General features: G+C 31.2%; 1 protein-coding gene across 1 annotated transcript in view; it reads left to right on the top strand.

Moving 5' to 3' along the window:
- Window positions 1–289: 289 nt before the first annotated feature.
- LOC107454766 (dopamine receptor 1) overlaps window positions 290–23,346 on the top strand; it is a 328,591-nt gene continuing 305,534 nt past the window's right edge. The window contains exon 1 of the mRNA XM_071179038.2: window positions 290–1,087. The gene's annotated coding sequence lies outside the window, so the exon portion shown is untranslated. The remainder of the gene's footprint in view (window positions 1,088–23,346) is intronic.

Genomic DNA, 23,346 nt, shown 5'->3' with positions numbered 1-23,346 from the left:
TTCCTGATAGGATTCAGGTTTGGGCAGTGTGACGTCAAGTCACAAGTTTAATTTAATTTTGGTATACAAATGCTTATTTGCATGATACAAATCCTTATTTGCTGATCTAATTCTTCTCGCCCCTTAATCTGTAGTGCAATGGGGACTTTTTCCCCCTGACTTCACGTTCACCTTCCTTTAGCCCTGCCTCTTTTTTTTCTTAGAAAGACACCTGTTTGCCGGTATCTTTGATGTCAGCGTGTCTCACAAAATCTGAGATGTGCTCCTTAACCGTAACGCTGGTAAAATAATTGTGATAACATCTCAACTTGTAAAATTTAGATAATTTAACTTTCATTTTCAAATTAAGTAATACTACTTCTACTTTAAGCGTTGATTTTATATAAATATAGGGCGCGAATGAGCACGTGAAGATTCAAGATTGTCCGTTGCCCTGTGCTACACGCCTCTACCTGGTGTGATGCACCCTTTTTTCTTCCCCCCTCCTCTTCTTGAGGGACGGAATTTTATTTTCGATGGCATCCAGATCGTCACCATTTTTGACTCCCCAGTCTGCATCCCATAATATGTAGCGCCTTTCGACAGCTTCATTGAATAGTTTTTCCACAATGTTTCCTGCAATTCAAAATTTGTCTACATGATGTGTTTTCTTTTCCACATCACTTCGCAAGGGATGGCATCCCTAACCAGCGCATTTTCGTCGACCAAAGTGATATTGAAAGCAAAAAGGAGTTCCTCCGTGACTGAGGTAAGCTGAGCAGAGAGAGGGATTTCCGGAATGTGATCTGTCCTGTTGAGTTCAGCTTCGGCAGGTGGTTTTTTTTTGGTGTTTTTTTATGATTAACGAACAATAAATTGACGTCCTCCAGTTCCACTGCTCGCATATCAGCCTAGTGTGTTTGTCACCCACCATGTCTGATCTTTTGCCCTGAAGAAGAAAAATAAACTCATCGATTTTCTAAGAGAAACAATAAGTTTTTGTGTGTTTGTTTTCTTTTCTCCTGAGACCAAGGATTTTTTAGGAGACTACTTTCTTTAGGATTCTTTTTTCAAGAAATGGTTACTTCATTGTTATGCTCTGCAACAGGTATGCCTACTTAAATCACCGTATTATTCTCAAAATTTAAAATGTACTTTTGTTTACTAGGGTTTTATTGCGACTCCCTATGTTCGCCATTATAATTTTTGTAATCACGTGTCATTATTTAACGTTTTGCTTGTTGTCAGTTGATTCATTACTTAAAAATTAATTTAATGTTTAGCCTTTTTCTCATTGATTTTTTTATAAATTTTTAATAGCTAGCAGTTACCGGAACAGGCAGGATATCGCATTTTATTAAATCCATAGTGGATATTGCATCAGGAAAGCCAACTTTGCTGCCGTGGAAGAAACATGGGTGCTTCCTGGATGTTGGAAGCACATTACCATACAAAATAGTTCTGCAGGTTTCGTTGTTGAATTCACGTTCGTAACAAAAGAAACATAAGAAACGTAAGATTACAGTTCGTAACAGGTGAAACATAACCGGGCTCCTTCCCTGTTATTCATGGATGATAAAATTCCGATTGATTGAATGCATATGGTATTGCATTAGACCTGAAAATTTAAATTTTTCGTTAGTAGCCAGTGGCCGGTTGACTCTAATAATTTAATAGCCACTTTTTTCTTTAACCTAATCAGTCGGTGACTGATATGATATTTGATGGAACTAACTCACATTCGCGTTACACGGAGAGGAAGACCATGAGAGCCTCCCACGGTTAGTCTGACGGCAAAGAGGCTCTAACCCATGATCCATCTACCACTGAGGATATTCATGTAAGTCGCTGTGATTCGAACCCGGTTCACCTCATTGGAAGGTAAACGCTCTACCCTAAATTGCTTAGTCCAAACTATGCTACGTAAAGATCCATTTTACGTTATCCCTACTAAGAGCTTATGAGTGGGGTTGAAATCTCATCCATACTCATCCTATAAACGAGAAGTCATCAATCCAAAGTGAATAAAGCTCTCATTCCATGACACAACAGTAAGAAAGGTCATCAACCTTAAAAGAAGGGTTTAGTGCTTACTTTTCCCCTGCTATCATTAAACGATTGAAAATAAAATAACAAAACTGATTAGAATAAATGACGGGTGGCTAGCGGTTATTTTCTGTCCAGATCGCATAAATTTGAATGAATATATAAAACTAGATATTTATTAATTAATTGGAAGCAAAACGTTTTTTTACATATGAAACTAAGCTTTATTTCCTAAGCGTAAATTATATTTGTGTCTAAAACTTTACTCAGAATTTCAAATGACACTTCATAATCTCTATCAGTACCACCAATTTAAAAGCATCACAAAATGTAAATAAGCATTTGAAAATAATTTTTCAAATTATGTAAATTTCATACTTTCAGTTAACAACGAATTAATTTATGTAAATATATTTCATATTCAGCTAAACGTTCTTTTTGGAGCGTAGAAGTGCACAGTTCAAATTTAAACTCACATTCTAACTAAGCTTTTCCTCATGACTTTCAAAATTATTCTTCTATTATACAGAAACAAACAACTTGTTCCATTTGCTAAGCACATGCATTTGACTTTTGAATTTGCCTAAAGCCATGCTTCAAACGGAAAGCTACATAGTTTTCGAAAACTTTAAGTTCTATTCGAAACATATTGATTCCTGATCAATAGAACGTCGCCCAGACTATTTTTACAGAAAATGTGTCGCATTTTCTTTTCTTTTCAATTGATTTTCTATTAAGCGTCGAGCGTACAGTTTAATTGGAATTTAGCCTTCAACCAATTTCTAATAAAGTTTTCGCAACTAACTCCATATAATTGGAAATCTCAAAACCCCCTGTTATTTTTTCCATTCGGGTAAAATTCGGCTTAGAGGGTTTGAAGAGCCATTCTTAAATGTAATCTGCGGTTGAAAAAGAAGATTGGATTTGAAATCGGGAAGTCATTATAGTACGATTTTGTCAAAAAAAGAAGTAAGTTTGTCTGCAACCGTGTGAAAGAATAAATAAGAAGTACGCCTTTTAGAAAACTCATGATTAAATTCCGTTTCTCCAGTTCTAGTTTGACATTTTTAAAATGGACCAGCTGCCTTTGGTGGCCTGATTGATCCTTATCTGAATTCACGATTCGTCTCTGTACAAACTTTTACATTTTTATCGTATGGCAATTCAACAGGGAGATTTCGCAAATTTAAGTTAACTTCTGGACGTTTTCGTACGTAAGATTTCTAGTAATTGAGCATGCACCAGTGAAAAAAAATATCAAACTTACATAAGTGAAAATAAGAGATTTCGTAAAAATCTGTAAATTAAAAAGCTAACGTAGAGGAATATCATAGGAATATCAAACATTTACAATGGACGTAGACTATCTTCTTAAAGCTGTTGCATACGATTCAAGATTCTTTACTCTAGGTAAAAGACTGTGAGCAGGAAAATTTAGATTATAATAATAGATTAGAGATTTTGTAGATAGATAAAATAGATTATAGATTTTGATGAATTCACCGATAAAGAATGCAGCTTATTATTATTAATATTATTATCCTTATTAATATTCTAAATAATATTAAAAAATATTGAACTTCTATTGATTATTTTTTTAACTAAATTGTATTGTTAAAATAAATATGATTTATTATTTTGAAATGGCGAAAATATATCTAGTTTCTTTTGGAACTAGGGCAATTAGAAAACCGTAATGTTAAACAAAAATCAATAAAATTATTTTTTTTATAGAGTGAACCAATGGTTGCAAGGTTCATTTCTAAATTTACTACAATACATTTTTTCAAATTTCTTATTCCATATCCAAGTCTTTAGTTCGAAGGCAGTCTTAAACGATATTTAACAGCTTTGTCTTTATAGCGTAAATCACGCCAATATAACATAAAGTTACGTAGTATCTAAAATAAAAGCGATCATGCTCAGTTACTTCAATCTTTGGTACGAGAGAGTACGGAAGTTAACGTAGCGAATGGGCGAAATCTCCCTAATAACTCCCAAAGAGACGAACTTCAAATTCATCTGAGGTAAAAAATACCATATATGGGTAAACCTAAGCATTTTAATTCTTCTATATTGTGTACTGACACTATACCTCACCAACAGCTCATTGTGCAGCTCCAGTGTAGTGTAAATAAAACCACCTTACCTGACACAATGGCAAAACTCTTTTTGAGCTATATAGGCTATTTCAGGACGGTTGAGCTGCAACTGTTTTCATTACACTTCACTGAGGAAAAATGATAGTTAAAACTACCAGAATACGGTAAAATATGCCAATACTCTATGGACGCACTAAAAAGTTCGGTATTTTTTACCGAAGCGCTTTAATGATTTTGGTAAAACTAACAATCAAATATGGTTTTGTGATAAAATTTGGTAAATGGGAGACCGGTGTCCCTTTCATGTATTTTTTTCTGACTCTCTAGTTAGAAGTAAAAATATGTTTTGCTATTTTTTAATTATAGAAAACAGTCTAATAGTTATTAAAACCCTTAGGAAAATTTGCCATAGGTTTGCCATAAAAAATGCCATAGGATACTCCTATGGGGTTTCGCCTATGGCAAAATTTTGCCATACGTATATGGAAAAAGTGTATGGCAAAATTTTGCCATGGGCAAAACCCCATAGGAATATCCAATGGCATTTTTTAGGGAAAATTTTTGCCATACATGTATGGCAAAATTTTGCCATACCTATATGACAAAAGTGTATGGCAAAATTTTACCATAGGCAAAACCCCATAGGAATATCCTATAACATTTTTTTATATGGCAAATTTTTGCCATAAGACTAAGATGTACTACAGCTTATGACGAAATATTTTTCCATAGGCTACACCTTTGCCATACAGCTATGGCAACATTTCTCGTTGATATTTTACCATACATCAAAAAATATTTACTTACAAGAATCTTTCGCAACGGATATTAAAAATGCAAAACTTAATAATTGTAGAATAAATATATATCCAGAAAGTTTTTTTTTTTTTTTTTAAATTTCTTTGATAAGCTTCCCCTGTTTCACTTGCAGAATCCTTTCTGAATGCTGTTCGTATTCAAATAAATTTTAAACGGTTAGTACTAACCGTTAGAAAATGGGTCCGGTGGTCGGAGCGAGTGGGGAAAATATTGGTTATGTTGATAAAGAACAAAATATATTGAGTACAGGCAACCAATATTTGTTAAAACTGTAAAAAACAAGAAAATAGAAAGTGGGTCTGGAGGTCGGAGCGAGTATAAAAAACGTTAATTTGAATAATTGGTATCATATTAGTTAGATAAGCGTCAGATATTAGAGGAACCTAAAAGAAAGCGAATTTAAATAATGGTTCGATGGTCGGAGCAAGTATGAAAATTTTTAAAATTTTGATATGTAAAGCTAAAAATTAAGCAAAGCTAAAAATTAAACAGACTACTAAAACAATAAAATACTATGAAAACTCAAAAGATAAAGGGTGGTCGAAGAGAAATTTGTTTAAAATAGACCAAACGGGACAAAAGCCGAATATGTAACGGTGCAACCAGTGGTGGCATGTGAACAAAGTTTTATCTATAAAAAAGAGATGGTATTAGACTATGAAAAGCTAAGAATAGAAAACAGGCTAAATTAGTTGATCCCCTACTAGTGAGGGATATAAAATTCAGAAATTTTAAGTTGAGTTGAAAAGAGAACGCAATATAAAAACATTGGTAAATACAAAACATGTTTAAGACATGATTAAAATTGGTAAAATTAATAAATGCTCTTGACACTTGGTCAGGGTTAGTAAATAAAAATTAATTGGGTATAGGAAATCGCTATGACGAAAAAGTTGTAAACTTAAGGAAAGATTAAATTGTCAAAAGCATTTTCGGTAACAGCAGCAGATGATATGGCCAAGGACTGTCCCGTTGATGATATTGAAGCAAAACAATTGTCAACCAGTAATCCAAAAAATCTAGTTAAGTGATGACCCTAAGATATGTATAAATATGTAACATAACATTGTACATTGCACATTGAACATGTGGATACTTAAGAAATATTAGTTGTAAGATAGTAAAACACAGAGACATGAGAAGAAAAATTTTAATGGCAATCAGAAATTAAACACAAAATAAAAATATAAAGCCCTAACATATGTAAGATAATGTAAAAAAGCATTGCAAGAACCTATGTGGAATTAAAATCAAAAACTAATGAGAATGTAGACACTGACTTTGATATTGATATTTGACAGCAATAAAATGAAATTGTCACCGAACAAGTTAAAAGAATTAAAAAATTATAATTATTAAAGAAATGATGGATCTGGCGTGATGATAAGCACTTAACTGCGTTTTTCATCATGAAGATTGTTTACAAATTGCTATGGGGAATAGAACACCATTAATAATAGAAAAGTTATGTGACTTTAAAAATTTATGTAAAATCAGAGGGAGGGGATGAAGTAAAAAGAAAGATGTCGTTTAATCAGAAACAGTTGGGAGAAAGAAATATAAAAATTTTAGATAAAAATATAAGCAGAAAGATATTAATTAAAGTGTACAAAGTCAGCGTTAAAAAATGGCAAAATTTAACATAGCGAAAACCTATACCCAATCGCGACATATTTTGAAAAGATACAGATAATAAAAGTACCAGACCGCCGGAAATTAAAAACTTAATAAATTCAGATAAATAATCACATAGGCGTTTGCAATAAAATGTTTTTGACCAAGAATGAGATCGAAAAAATATTTAAATAAGTAGCCAAAGTTAGCGAAAGATTCCACTTGTAGTGGATGACATGTTAATATGGCGGTCTGATACTCTAAGCCTAAAGGAATGGAACATTGGATTTCAAACACTCAAAAATGAGAAAATTGGCCACCCGGAGGCCGGAAAAGACTCACCAGGAGTGCTTTGTGGGATTACATGTTGAATTTAATTAACTTCGGGGTGAAAAAATGGATATTTATTTCTTTTGGAAGAAGTTTCTGAGGACTCCATAGGAGTTGTTGTTTCGTTGGTGGGGATCTAGATCAGCTTTCCCCTATGATATACTGCCATACAAATCCTTATGGTTACCATTGGCCAATGGTATACTGCCATACAAATCTTTCCCTTAGGAAAATTTGCCATAGAGAAGCCTATGGTAATCTATGGTAACCTATGGCTACCATAGAAATTTGTATGGCAAGATGCCATATGCCTATGGTTACCATAGAGATTTGTATGGCACAACCCCATAAGCCTATGGCTACCATAGAAATTTATATGGCAAGATCCCATACGCCTATGGTTACCATAGAGATTTGTATGGCAAAACCCCAAAAGCCTAGGGCTACCATAAAAATTTGTATGGCAGTATACCATAGACCAATGTTAACCATAAGGATTTGTATGGCACGTCACCATTGGCCTATGGCAACCACAGAAATTCGTATGGCAGTATACCATAGGCCAATGGTAACCTTAAAGATTTGTATGGCATTATACTATAGAGAAAAGCTGATCCAGATCTCCACCAACGAAACAGCAACTTCTATGGAGTCCTCAAAAACATCTTCTAAAAGAAATAAATATCCATATTTTCACCCCGAAGTTAATTAAATTCAACATGTAGTCCCACAAAGGATTCCTGGTGAGTCTTTTCCGGCCACTGGGTGGCCAATTTTCCAATTTTTGAGTGTTTGAAATCCGATGTTCTATTCTTTTAGGCTTAGCGTATCAGACCGCCATATTAACGTGTCATCCACTACAAGTGGAATCTTTCGCTAACTTTGGCGACTTATTTTAATATTTTTTCGATCTCATTCTTGGTCAAAAACACTTTATTGCAAACGCCTATGCGATTATCTATCTGAATTTATTAAGTTTTTAATTTTCGGCGGTCTGGTACTTTTATTATCTGTATCTTTTTAAAATGTGTCGCGATTGGGTAGAGGTTTTCGCTGTGTTAAATTTTGCTATTTGTTAACGCTGACATAGTACACTTTAATTAATATCTTGCTGTTTATATTTTTATCTAAAATTTTTATATTTCTTTATCCCAACTGTTTCTGATTAAACGACATCTTCCTTTTTATTTTATCCCCTCCCTCTGATTTTATATAAATTTTTAAAGTCACAACACTTTTCCATTATTAATGGTGTTCTATTCCCCATAGCAATTTGTAAACAATCTTCATGATGAAAAACGCAGTTAAGTGCTTATGATCAAGCCAGATCATCATTTCTTTAATAATTAAAATTTTTTAATTCTTTTAACTTGTTCGGTGACAATTTCATTTTATTGCTGTCATATATCAATATCAAAGTCAGTGTTTACATTCTCATTAGTTTTTGATTTTAATTCCACTTAGGTTCTTGCTATGCTTTTTTACATTATCTTACATACGTTAGGGCTTTATATTTTTATTTTGTGTTTAATTTTTGCTTGCCATTAAATTGTTTTTATCATGTCTCTGTGTTTTACTATCTTACAACTAATATTTCTTAACTATCCACATATATCTGTACAATGTTCTGTTTCATATTTATACATAGCTTAGGGTCATCACTTAACTAGATTTGCTGGATTACTGGTTGACAATTATTTTGCTTCAATATTATCAACGGAACAGTCCCTGGCCAAATCATCTGCTGCTGTTACCAAAAATGCTTTTAACAATTTAATCTCTCCTTAAGTTTACAACTTTTTCGTCATAGCGATGCCCTATAACCAATTAATTTTTATTTACTATCCCTGACCAAGTGCAAATAGCAATTACTAATTTTACCAATTTTAATGATGTCTTAAACATGTTTTGTACTTACCAATGTTTCGATATTGCGTTCTCTTTTCTAAATGTGCTTAACACAACTCAACATAAATTTTCTGAGTTTTATATCCCTCACTAGTAGAGAATCAACTAATTTAGCCTGTTTTCTATTCTTAGCTTTTCATAGTCCAATACCATCTTTTTTATCGATAAAATTTTGTTCACATGCCACCACTGGCAGCACCGTTACATATTCGGCTTTTGTCCAGTTTGGTCTATTTTAAACTAATTTCGCTTCGACCACCGGCTCCACTCTTTATCTTTTGAGTTTTCATAGTATTTTATTGTTTTAGTAGTCTGTTTAATTTTTAGCTTAGTATCACATATCAAAATTTAAAAAAAAATTCATACTCGCTCCGACCATCGGACCATTATTTAAATTTGCTTTCTTTTAGGTTCCTCTAATATCTGACGCTCGATCATCTAACTAATTATGATACCAATCAATCAAATTAACGCTTTTTATACTCGCTCCGACCTCCAGACTCACTTTCTATTTTCTTGTTTTTTACAGTTTTAACAAATATTGGTTGCCTGTACTCAATATATTTTGTTCCTAATCAACATAACCAATACTTTCCCCACTCGCTCCGGTGACCGGACCCTTTTTCTAACTGTTAGTACTAACCATTTAAAATTTATTTGAATGAGAACAGCATTCAGAAACGATTCTGAAGTGAAACAGGAGAAGTTTATCAAAGAATTTTTTTTTAAAAAAAGCTTTCTGGATATATATTTATTCTACAATTATTAAGTTTTGCATTTTTAATATGCATTGCGAAAGATTCTTGTAAGTAACTATTTTTTGATGTATGATAAAATATCAACGAGAAATGTTGCTATAGCTGTATGGCAAAAGTGCACCATAGCCTATGGAAAAATATTTCCTCATAAGCTGTAGCACATGTTAGTTTAATGGCAAAAATTTACCATATAAAAAAATGCCATAGGATATTCCTATGGGGTTTTGCCTATGGTAAAATTTTGCCATACACTTTCGCCATATACGTATGGCAAAATTTTGCCATATAAAAAAATGCCATAGGATATTCCTATGGGGTTTTGCCTATTGCAAAATTTTGCCATACATGTATGGCAGAAATTTGCCATAGGATATTTCTATGGGGTTTTGCCTATGGTAAAATTTTGCCATACACTTTTGCCATATACGTATGACAAAATTTTGCCATACATGTATGGCAAAAGTGTATGGCAAAATTTTGCCAAAGGCAAAACCCCATAGGAATATCCTAAGGCATTTTTTATGGCAAACCTATGGCAATTTTTCCTAAGGGTTATGGTTACCATTAGCCTATGGTACACTGCCATACAAATTTTTATGGTTGTCATAGGAGAATTGTGACGTGCCATATAAATGCCATACAGGTCTCTATGGTTACCATTGGCCTATGGTATCTTGCCATACAAATTTCTATGATAGCCATAGGCTTATGGGGTTTTGCCATACAAATCTCTATGGTAACCATAGGCGTATGGTATCTTGCCATGCAAATCTCTACGGTAACCATAGGCGTATGGTATCTTGCCATACAAATTTCTATGGTAGCCATAGGTTGCCATAGATTATCATTGGCTTCTCCATGGCAAATTTTCCTAAGGGAAGATATGTTAGATTATCGGAATAATGTTTGAGTTAAAATTTAAAATCCAAAAAGCTAGGTTGGAAAAAATTTCCCTCTTATTAAAAAATTATCAATAATTGATTTTGTAAATTAATGAAATTTTGTGATGAATAAGTGTTTCTAACATATCTAATGTACTGCAAATAAGTGCAAATTTGAACAATTTTTGTTTTGAATTGAGCCGTGTTTGGAAGATTTTACCTATAACGCAGAAAAAGAGACCGATGCTGAAAAACAGGCCAGTTTCATGCTGTATTTCTTAACCATAAATTTTTGAAATGCTAAATATAATATTTTTCACTTATTTTTAATTAAATTAGTACAAAATAATGAAAAAATTATGAAATACATGTTTGATAAAAATTCTGCATCAAAACATTAATTTGTATGAGATTCAGAATAAGATCTAAATATTCTTATACTAAAGTAATAGTCATTATTTTAAGCATTGAATAAAATAAAATAAAGTGTAGATAATTATTCATAAGGCTAGAGCTACTACTTTTCTAGGATTATAGATTAAAAGACTTTAATTTGAAGAAATGAAGGGAAAAAAACTACTTTGAAAGGATTTTTCCGAGGAAGACAGCTAGTAGAAAAATGGTTGTCGATACTATAAGTTGCAATACTCACTTTCTGGAAAAAAAGGAAAGTAATTTTCCTTTTACCAAATTCGAAAGTGTATTGGTTGCAAGAAATTACTCTTTCAAAATCCTCGAATTCAGAGATTATTCAATTCACTTGAATGAATTGAATGATCTCTGATATCCATTTCCGGATGTAATGAGAAAAATCGAAGCTTTTAAAGTTTTTGCATCGATTTTAAATCGTAAGTTTTATCAACCATAAATATTTTTTTGGGATAAAGTACGAACTTATCAGCATGGTATTTAGTTACCTCGAAAAAAGAATTTATCTAAATTATTTGACAGGAAAGAGAATTGAACAATTTTTTTACACTACTTTTTTTACTAAGTTTTTATAACTGATATTTGTTTTATACATACACCGTATAAAATTGTAGTGTTTCATGAAATTGCCCAATAATGGTGGAACTACTTTACACCAAAGAGGTGCCGAGCAGCACTACTGATAGCTCTTAGATTTGGTATTTCACCAAACTAAGAACAAAAGATAGTTCCATGAGTAATGATATACCAAGAATGTTTTTTTTTCGCATTACTTGGTGTCATGTAGTTGCTAACATTATTTGAAGTCACAGACACTCGCACTCATATAGTCTTCATTTTATTATTATAGATAATTATCTTAATTAAACAAGTTGGAAAAAATTAAGGACTTTTGTAGCAGTTTTTATGTGCGGAATGTTCAGCAGCATACAAGAGATCACATTTTAACCTTCTTATGGTTACTGATTGTAAACAATCTACCGTTGTCATTTGATGGTTTTCAAACTTACGCCAAAATTGGAGACAATAATTAATAAATGAAATAAATGCATTTGGGCATGGTGTAAGCTTTTTCATTTATCGGTGTTTGTATTTAACTACAACCTTTTAAGTGGGTATGAATAGTCGATTGGGTATCAACTTGCAATAAATTTCAATTTGCTTATAAATTTGCAATAAATTTGCTTATATTTCAACAAGATTACGACCATTGAAGAATTAAACAATTTAAAATATTTATTTAACAATTTATCGAATATTTCTTTGGAGAAAAATATTAAATGATTGTGAGCAAATATTTTTATATTCGTGAAATTATTTCCACAGATATGGCAGCAAAAGCAAAACATTGCATTACCGAGAATGATTATTTTTATAGACGTATAAAATTTTCGCAAATAAGAAAAAAATATATAATGATAATAAATAAGAAATTATTTTTTTATTGCGAATATTGTGTATTTTCTTGAAATGTTTTTTTTTATTGAAAAAAAGTGAATTTTTAGATAATTCCGATTCCTTACAATAGAAAAATTAATTACTCCAAAAGAAAGATATAAAATAGCTTCAATATGTATAAATATTTTCATAGTTAATTAATTCCCGACTTTTCAGAATTTATAAAAACTTTATAAATTTTATGCCAGCTAACTTCAATGCAATGATTATTTTTATTATTTTGTATTTCGAAAACTTTTCCAATTCTACTTTTTTATTACATTACGAATAATTGTATTGTATGGCTGAGATTTGTTTTATATTTTGTTTAGAGGTATATCTAAATAAATTCAGTTTTTGTCAAATATGTATTGAGAGTATAAAAACAAATTACATAGACCAAATGTTTTTTAATAAGTTCTGATAAAAAGCAATTCTGTAATGTGCTTTCGAAATTGAAATTTTTTATTAGAGTTTCAGTTTCATATGAAGATCAAAATCTCAGAGAAATTCAATTTCAAATGAAAATATTATTTTAAGAGTAATTTCAAGCAAACAAAAATAATAATGCAGCTTTTATTTTATAGATATGAATATCCCGAGAGGAATTATAAAATAATTTCAGAATAAATTTAAATACCAACGACTTACTTTTATGAAATGTTATACTTTTTCTGTTAAATCTGTTTTAATAAATGTATAGAGAGCAAAAAAAAAACGAATGCTCTATCAACTTATGTTCACGGATATTCCTGTACTAAAACTCAATCTTAATGAATCGTGGGTGTGAAACCTTAAATATGCTAATTAATATGTGCGGACAATATTTAAAATTACGAAATCAGACACAAAAACACATTTGAATAAACATTGATGCCTTTGATATGTTGGGAATCTTAAATGGGGTTGAGAATCTTTGGGGTGGTCTCAATGTAAAAATTGTTTCTTCGGGAGTTAAGTCAGGAGAGCGGTTGAAATTTTGAACCTTAATGTTATTTCCATATTTTGTAGTATTCGCAACATCTCCGAAAAAGTGAATCAAAATACTTTTTTATTAACTAAATAAGTTCTTTATCCAAATAAAACACCACGTAAAAATATTTTTTATTATTTTATTTAATAATCGCCAAAGTTTTGAATTGTAAGGTATGCAATTTTAACGCTTATTTAATCTTAGTAGTTTTAAGTGGAAAAAAAATTCAGTTGAATCGGTCCGAGTAGTTCTTAAGAAATGAAAATACACAAAAGAAAATTTCTTTCAAAGGGTGAAAATACGTAAAAAGTAAAATTAACATTAAGGTGTCAAAATTTTTTACTACACTGCTATCTAAATAATTTAAACCATTTTTTCCAGAAAGTGATAACACGCTATTTTTTAAGGGTTAAGCATTTAAATTCGTCAACAAAAGAAAAACAAAACAATTAATATTTCTTTTAAAGCTGCATCTATTTTCTTAAGCACTGGTTTTCAGCTGTTTCCATTTTCTAAAAAAGGCTTTTTTGAGTTGCGTCCAGTCTTTTAAACATATAATTTGAGCTATGTTCATTTTCTGAAATATGCCTTTTGACCTGAGTCCATGTTCCTTTACACGATGTTTAAACTAAGTACATTTTCTGAAATGCTCCATTTTCTTAAGCATGTCCATTTAATTAAATAAACTTTCTGAGCTGCGTCTATTTTCTTAAACACTCTTTTTGAGCTAAGTCTATTTTCTTAAAAGCGCTTTTTGAGCTGTGCCTATTTCCTTAAACACGCATTGTGAGCTATTTTTCTTCTTAAATACTCTCTTTGAGCAGCATTCATTTTTTTAAACACACATTTTGAGCTGCGTCCATTTTCTTCAACATTCTTTTTGAGCTATGTCCATTGAAATACGCTTTTTGACTGGTATCCATTTTCTTAAATGCTCCTTTTGAGCTGCGTCTATTTTCTTAAACACGCATTTCGAGTTATGTTCATTTTCTGTAATACGTTTTATGTGCTGTGTCCATTTTCTTAAGTAAGCTTTTTGAGCAATATCCTTTTTCTAAAATACTTTTTTTAAGCTGCGTTTAATTTCTTAAACACGCATTTTGAGCTATGCCCATAATCTTATAAATGCCCTTCTTGATCTGCGTCCATTTTTCTAAGCATGCATTTTCAGCTATGTCCGATTTCTGAAATATGCGTTTTGAGCTGTGTTCATTTTCTTAAACATCTATTTTGAGCTATGTCCAAGAAATAAAAGCTGACCGACGACAAGTTGTAACATTCCAAATTCCGCCTCATTATTTTCTCAAATTAAATATGTGTTGAGCAGATTTAGCAGAAGAGAAATATGCTTTTAAGAATTTGTATTGTAAATGCCGAGGTTTGTTAAATATTCATTATTTCACTGACTCGACAATAACTCCCAATTAAGAAGTTGCACAACAGAATCCAAATTGTCGGAAATGAAGTTGGCAAGTTTTCAGGCGATTGCGTGTTTATTCCTTTTAAATATTTCTGCCAACTCATGCACAAATCAAATCTGGAAGAATTGTCCTGAACAGAAAATGTCACGTACAATATTTTTTTACAAGAAAATATTGTATCACGTCAAATACGGATTAACAAAAAAACAGTTTTTTTCAGGATAGGAACACGGGAGAGAAATAAAAATAGTTAAAATATTAATTTTGTCATAGTTTTACTTTGCTGTTTATATCATATGCTCAAAACTTTGTACGTTTAGATCACTTTCGAAATAAAAAACGTTTCTACAATTTTCAAATGAATCCTGGATCAGAACTTGGTTTTGTTCCCTTTTTGAATTCATTTACAGTGATGCTTGATTCAACAAAGGAATTTTTAATAAATTGCTTTTTTAAAGTTAAAAGAATCATATGAAATTTTGCTGAACAGAAATTTAACGAAGAAATGTTTAAAAACTTTGAGAAAAATATTTCATTTAAGTTCTCAGAGAATGCTTATCTTTAGAAAATAGGGGAAAATATCATTTGACCAATTTCAACTCATTCGAAAGTCTCTTGCCGCCTTCAGAACTAAAATATTTTATTTTTTATTATTACGCGTACAATTCAAAATTATATATTTCTTAGTAGCATATAATATGAATTCAGTTACGGTTTTGACCATTACAAAAGAAGAACATTTCTTTCAAAGCATCCAGTTCATACTGATACTGTATCATACTGATACTGTTGTTTTTTATGTCTACCCACCCTCAAAGACTATCATTGTCAGACAAATACACGACGTTGTATAACCTAACACAAGAGTTTCTAAACTTTTATGAATCATGGCACCCTTATGAGGTTTGAAATTATTTTACTGAGCAAGCCATATAAGTTTTTTCTGTGGTGTAATGTTAATTATATACATTTCATATGAGTTTAATATGAAACAGAAAATGCAGAAAGTGGTGAGAACGTAAATATAGAGAATACTGATCACAGTTAAAATAATTCAAGTATTATAATTGTAATAAAAAAGTAAGTATTATTAATAAGATATAATATTACAAGTGCAAAATAATAGTTATAAGAGAAAATACAAGTACAGAGAAATTATATCCTACAGTAGAAGATTATGCGAATTTGTTTAGTTCGATGGACGATTTGCCCCCGCCATTATTGCACCGTTACTATTTTTGTCCAACCATTTCGGTCTCGTAAACGTTTCGGCTCTTTTTTTAACATATTAAGATCTTTTTTTTTAAAAAAAAATTCAAATATACAATGCATTTCAATGTAAATTCAGTGATCCTTGTTTAACAATTACTAAATTTTGGCAGGGGATAAAGTGCTTGCCTTCCTATGAGGTGAATCGGGTTCGAATCCTAGCTATGTTTAGTCGATACGAATTCCGCGCCTGGCTCGCACCGACCACAGTGCTGATGTAAAATATCCTCAGTGGTAGACGGATCATGGGTTAGAATCCCCTTACAGTCGGGTCAACCGTGGAAGATTTTCGTGGTTATCCTCTATATATAACGCAAATGCGGGTTGGTTCCAAGAAAAGTCCTCCACGAAATCAAAATTTCTCCTAATACTTGATTCAAGAGTTCCCTTGTCTGTTGGATTAGGTTTAAAATCCCAAGGCTACAGAGTTGAACATTAGTAGTCTGTTCAGCGATGATTATAAAATAAATTAAAAATAAAATTACTATCTTTACTGCAAACATTTGACCTCTCTTCAAATACTCCTATAGTTTCCGCTACTGAAACAAAGAAATAATTACCCCTTACCCTGATGTAATTATTTTTAGAAACTTAACAGCTGTTTAAAATTCCTGATTTTATATATTTATTAAGATATTTATTAAACATATTTATAAAACTTAACAGCTGTTTAAAATTCCTGATTTTATATATTTATTAAGATATTTATTAAACATATTTATAAAACTTAACAGCTGTTTAAAATTCCTGATTTTATATATTTATTAAGATATTTATTAAACTAAATAAATATACTTTATAATACATTTTAATATTATAATTTAATATAGGGTTGTCATTTATAATCGCTGTAATAAAAAAAGAGATGTAAAATGGAATGTCCGTATCAAAACAGACGAATCGAATTAGTATAAGGACCGAATCGTAAAGCAAGTGGTTGGAAAAACTACATTATTTCTGTAGTTTACTACAACTACTACTTTCATTTCAATGTAGTGACTTACAAACGACTTTGAAATTACGTTTTCTACTTTAAGAGGACGAATTTTGCTGGAGATTTACACATTATGTTCAAATTGGTTTTGAATAAGTAACTGGCCTACATTGAATGTAAGGGAATAATTAAGAAATATTGAGTCATGTTTAAATTAGCCAGTTTTTTATTTATCCAAAACATACTTTTTGAATTTAACCTTCCATTTTGATACCTCTTCTGACAGCGAATATTTAATTTAAGAGATGCCAGATTGTCAAATACTTGCAATTTTTAAATTCCTTAATGCTCTTTTATTTCTTCTAAGAAATTAAGTACATCGAAACTATGTTCCTTTCGTTTGAAATAAAATCAACGTTTCACGAGCGGGCATTCGCAAGTGTGACTACAGTGATTAATAATCTATTATTCGTATTGGCTAGTTTATAGATTACGTGATTTTAAATGCGTAATTTCTGTTAACGCTCAGCTGCAGCCACAGAGGGTCATTTTCATTGCATCCATCGACGGACCCGCGAAGATTTCTACCCATACAGTTCGAAAAATGAGTTGCGTCAAAACCGTGTTTCTTTTCTAAACTAACGTTAAAAGTAGTTGCCAAGAATCGCTACAAATTACTGTTGTTTTTTTGTCTAGCACTACCCCCTACACTACTTTTTTAAGAAAGTAGCACGCTACACTACAACCTGCGAAAGAATTGCGACTAGAGTAATTTTACTACAAGTAGTGCGCAACTTCCGGTCGCTGCATAAAGGTATAGGAAACGAGAAAACAATGAAGCGGTAACACAATCGAAGCGTTGGGACGGGAAAGTGGGATCAAAATAGCGGGGCCGAAATGTCATGGACCGTGTTATCAGCATATATGGCAGTACTTTTACTTTCGTTACTTGTACCGCCGGTACAAGTAAAAAGTACGCACTTTTACTTGTACTTCGTTACTTTTTAAATTTAGTACTTTTACTTGTACTTTCGTTACTTTTTTAGGGAAAAAAGTACAAGTATTTGTAACGGAAATGTCGAATGAAATCGTTACTTTTTTCTAAAACTCGGTAAGCTTTCTAAAAAGAAAATAATAATTAAATTTAAAAAAAAAATGCTTATGTCTTTTCAATTTATAAAATTAATGTGCAATATATATATGCATTCACAGCTAACTTCGTGTTTAAATACCCTGACCTTTTAAAATTGTCATTCCTGAAAGGGAAAAGACGGCTCTTTTGTGTTGCGAAAGGTTTCGCGATGTGGCTGCAAAAAAGATTGGAAAGAATTGTCCAAGCTGAACACCCTACTATAACTAATACGCAACAAAAAAAAAAAAACAGGGATTTTAAATTTTCTAAAGCTGAAAACATCATGCCAATCACTAGCGACAGAAGAATTTATGGCATACGCGAGCTCAAATATCAAAACGGAAAGCATATCAATTTTGAATCGATATCCAATCGTAAAAAAATTATATGTGAAATATAATGCTGCAGTACCTTCTAGTGCTCCCGTGGAGCGCTTATTCAGCGTGGCTAAGCACATTCTGAGAAATTCTCGCAGCAGACTCAGTGACACCACTTTCGAAATGCAATTATTTTGAAAAATGAATAAAAATATTAATTAGCAAGTTATTTTCAAGTTTTATGCATTTATTTAATACATTTTAAATAAAAAATGTTGAATTTTGTTATTACGTTTTTTAATTTTCGTTTTGAACTCACTAATTACATACATTTTTACATAGTACATTTTTTACTAAAAATATGTTTATGCCCGACCTTGTTAAACTACGCCCAGTCAAATCTCTAAGAACTTCAGAACTATTTGTGCTATTAAAAACTATTATAATTACTATTTTAACTCTTGAAAACTCGAAGGTATTAATTTAGCCGCTGATACTAAAATTCGTTTACAAATTTTAATTATTCCGTTAGGCAGAAAGGTTCGAAAAATGATTTTCTCGCATGACTTCAGCATTAGCCATTGTTAGAAATAAAACTGTAGACTGTTCTGTTTCAACTTATACTGCACATTCAATTATTTTTTACTAGCTCAAAGATCACGAAGCTATCTGAAACCCCGTGTTTGCTTTGTTTATGTTTGTGCTTCTAAAACGCGTTTCTATAGAGTAAAACAATTTTAAATCAATGGTAATTTAAATAAATAAAAATAATAAACTAAAAATTAAAATCAATAGATAAAATTTCTTTTCATACAAATCCATAAAAAGTTTGATATTAAAATTATATTTGATTTTAAAATTATATTATACGGTTATATTATAAAATTATATGTAATCGTAATCCGAATTTAAAAATAAATTTATATCCATAACTTTCAAAATTAAAAATAATTAAATAAATAACAACAATTTTGCAAAAAACATTAAAGAACATTATTAAATAAAATTTTAGTTTACTTTGAATTTTCGATTTCCTAGAAAAGTACTTTTAAATCGTTACTGTTTTTGTTTAGTACTTGTACTCTTACTTGTACTTTTTACTTGTTACTTTTTAAAATAAGAACTTTTTACCTTTTACTCGTTACTTTTCTTAAAAATACTTGTACTTTTACTCGTTACTTTTTAAAAGTAACGTTGCCATGTATGGTTGGTTATAAGGGAGCTCATTATTCAATCTTTGCATCAAGGAGTAAAGCTTGCTATTTTCCAGAGGTAATTTTTAAAGCAAAACATGCTTTTTGGAACACCCACTACCAAAAGTATTGCTTGAATTCATTCATTAACCTCTTTAACTTAGGGCAGGATATTCATGTCTTCTATTTTATTAACTCTAACTTTTCACTTTATTTCCTTTTGAACAAAAACAAATTACTATTAAAAAAAAATTAATATTAGACTTGATGAGTCAAAAACGCTTCACGAAACCTCTTCTCTCTCATCAGCACCATAGAACACTCAGTTTCGGATCTCCTGTCCAATCCATCAAAAATTGGCAGTCATATTCTTGGAAAGTCACAGGTAGATAGGATAATCCTGTTCAGTGGAATAATTGGCACAGATAGAAAACACTTGAAATATTCTCGGAGCATCAAACGTCAAAGATGACCACTGAGGAGTTAAATAATAGAGGTTTGATCCCTTCCTACAACAACCAAAGAATCGCGTGATCGTTTCTTGTCATGCCAGTTACGCGACTTTGGAACGATGGAATGGTTTAATTTTTGTATTTAGTTCTAGAAAAGGATTCAAAATAAAATGGAATTTTTAATTTGATCGATTATCGCGATTACTGCAGGACAAATATTAAAGATTAATATGAGCATACCCTTATGAAAATTTAAGGTATATTTAAGGTTGATTTGAGGTATTTTTGAGGTATTAAGGTTGATTTGAGGTATATTTGAGGTATATTTAAGGTTGCAGAGAAAACAGCAATAAAAATTATACCTCGTAAAGGTTGTAATTAAGGTGTACGAGGTTGTTTTATGTATACTTCAGCTTATTTTGAGGTTGTTCAAAACCAACTTCAAATCAACCAGGCCGATGAGGTGATTTTCAAGGTATACCAGGTTGATTTTCTGACACTTGTAACAAAAGAGGTATTTTTGAGGTATAAAAAAATTTACCTTATTTCAACTAAAGAGAGTGAGGTATTTATTGAGGTATATGAAGTCATTTTATTTATACCTAAGCTTATTTTGAGGTTGTTTTAAATTCACTTCATATCAACCAGATTGATGAGGTAGTTTTTAAGGTATACCAGGTTGTTGTTTTTTTACACTTGTAGAAAAAGAAGTATTTATAAGGTATAAAAAAATTTACCTTATTTCAACCAACGAGAGTGAGGTATTAACTTGGTATAAAAAATATACCTTTTTTCTACTAACGATAGTGAGGTATTTACGAGGTATAAAAACATACCTTATTTCAACTGCAGAGAGTGAGGTATTTATTGAGGTGACTGAAGTCATTTTATTTATAGCTAAGTTTGTTTTAAGGTTGTTTAAAGTACACTTCATATTAACTAGCTCACTTCCCAGAGTTCCATGCGAGCCGGCAAATGGCGTGTCTGATGACAATCGAAAGTCTATTCGAAATTCGGTAAGTATGTGCTTGACATTTATTAATTTAGTTTTATCACTTTTAATCAAATATGCTTCAATTTTCAAACTTAAATTTTATGATTTTTGTTTTAAAGGCACGTAATTTAAGTTGGAGTATATTCTAAGAGGTTATTGTTGTAGGCTTAGCAATAAGAGAGAACAATCGAAATATTTCTCGTCGCTGCTTAGGGTAACGTTACTGGTGAATCGTTACAGCAGGTTCTGCACAGTATATTTTATTGTTTGCAATTTATTGAAATAGAACTATTCTTTTTATTTTGCTTAAATGCATATGTTTTTACGTAGCAGTATGCAAGCTGATTAATTGAGTAAAATGTTCATAATTTCTTTTATAAATAAATCATTGAAAATTGAAAGGTTTTTTAAATAGCAATTTTGCTTTGAAATTCTACTATAGCTGTATGATTATCGCTTGGATATCTGTTGCAAAGTTTATATTGTTTATATATATACAATATAAACTTTATATATATATATATATATATATTTACAGGGCTTATCCACAGTTCCCTGATATTGCTGAGATGACCTAGGCTGTAAATTGCAAATGCGCAGCGGCGCAGAAGAGGAGACTAGCAAGCTAATGCTCAGCCTTCCCCTAGGAAATAGATCTGAATTTATACCTAAAAGAAAAAGTAATCTTTCCTAATTAACTACAGAATTTATGTAATTGTTGATAACAATAGTTTGCTAGATATTTGATAATAGAAAACTAGTAACTGTACTAGCTCACTTCTTCATGTTTGATCACAAAACTGCTATTTTTACTTCATGTTATTTTTTCGCAATTTACCCTCGTTAATTATTTACTAAGTAGATTGTTATTACTTATTAGAATATTAAGCAGAATTAAAATAAATCCGATTTCAAGTTTATATGACAATTTGTTTCAAGGTTACGAGCATTTTTATGCAGCTGTTTATGTTTCACTACTTCAAAAATTTGCGAATTTCGGAAATCTTAAATTTTTTAGAAATAAGTCAGTATAGTATGCAATTTTAATCCTGAATTAAATAAAACCAATTGCAAATAAAAACCTTTATTGTTGAAAGTAATATGCATTTTTTGGAATTTCATCCTATGGGATGTGTATTTATATTTAAACAAGTGTTTGTAACAACTAACTATTAGTTTTATTCTGCTCGGTATTATAAGTTATATAGGAGATATTATGTCCCGCAGTGAACTGATCGTTAAGACACGGTTCCCAGCAGATCACTGAAGTCTAGCATCTCTGGCTGCGGTCAGTGTGCGGGTGGGTGACCACTTGGATCAGCTTGCATATGGACCGAGGGTGTGCGGTATTGGTCCTCGTTAAATTGCTCTACCGTAAAGTGCTCGACTTCTCGTGCAAGTCGTCGGGCTACCGAAGTGGGGGTGCCGTCCCCTCCGCAAAGGATCAAAATTGTGATGGCATGTCTTCGTTTCATCCTCAGGGATGTTTCCCAGACCATCGCCAATAGCCCACTGTGCAGCTCTAGTGCGACGTATATGAACAACAACAACAACAACAGGAAATATTATATTCAACTTATTTTAAAAGTATTATTTCTAATCATTCTCTCTTAGACATTTTCTTCACATAAAAATTACTCACAATTTTAGAATAAATGCTCCTTATCAGCTTGTAATTTGTTCTATTCGATTGAGTGTAAGAAAAGAATAAAAATTGGTACATAACATTAAATTTTTAATTTATTAAACGATTGTTGATTCTTGATTACATTGATTAAAAAATGTTAAAATAACTATTTTTTAAGAAACTTTGATGTGATTGACAATAACGTCCTTTTCAGAATCAGCGTCAAAAATTTAAAAAGACCTATAAGTTTCATGAAGTCTGACAAAAAGTTTAAAAATATAGACTTGGTTTATACAGTTTAAAGATTTGTAAAAAACCAAAAAAAGAAAATCTAATTATCAAACTTACAAGTTAATATTACCAGATGTATAGAAAAATAAAAAGTGTTAAAATTGCAAAGTAAGATTGCAATTATGTATTTGAATTTCTGTAAATGTTGTTAATGGTAGTACTGTCTTCAGTGTATTTTATTTTGTGGCTGTGATACCTGTCATGCTTTTTAGCTACGAGGATTGTATTGAAATGGCAGAAGAGTAATACTATTTATCTGAAAACGAAAATTAATTTAATCCAGTTAATTTAAATCATAAAAAAACAATTTCGAATATTTTAATATTTCGAAACCTGCCACTATTATTGTAAATATAACTTTCTTACTGATTCGTATTTTTTTTCCTTTAGGTTCCAATAATTACAAGTTTCAACATGTAGACGGAAACAGTATTTAAAAT

Source organism: Parasteatoda tepidariorum, chromosome 6 (assembly GCF_982258835.1).
Source record: "Parasteatoda tepidariorum strain Cologne lab strain chromosome 6, Ptep-v5.0, whole genome shotgun sequence".
In the NCBI taxonomy this organism is placed as follows: Eukaryota; Metazoa; Arthropoda; class Arachnida; order Araneae; family Theridiidae; genus Parasteatoda; species Parasteatoda tepidariorum.
Note: the sequence above shows the minus strand (reverse complement) of the source record. Positions and strands in the feature narration are given on the sequence as shown.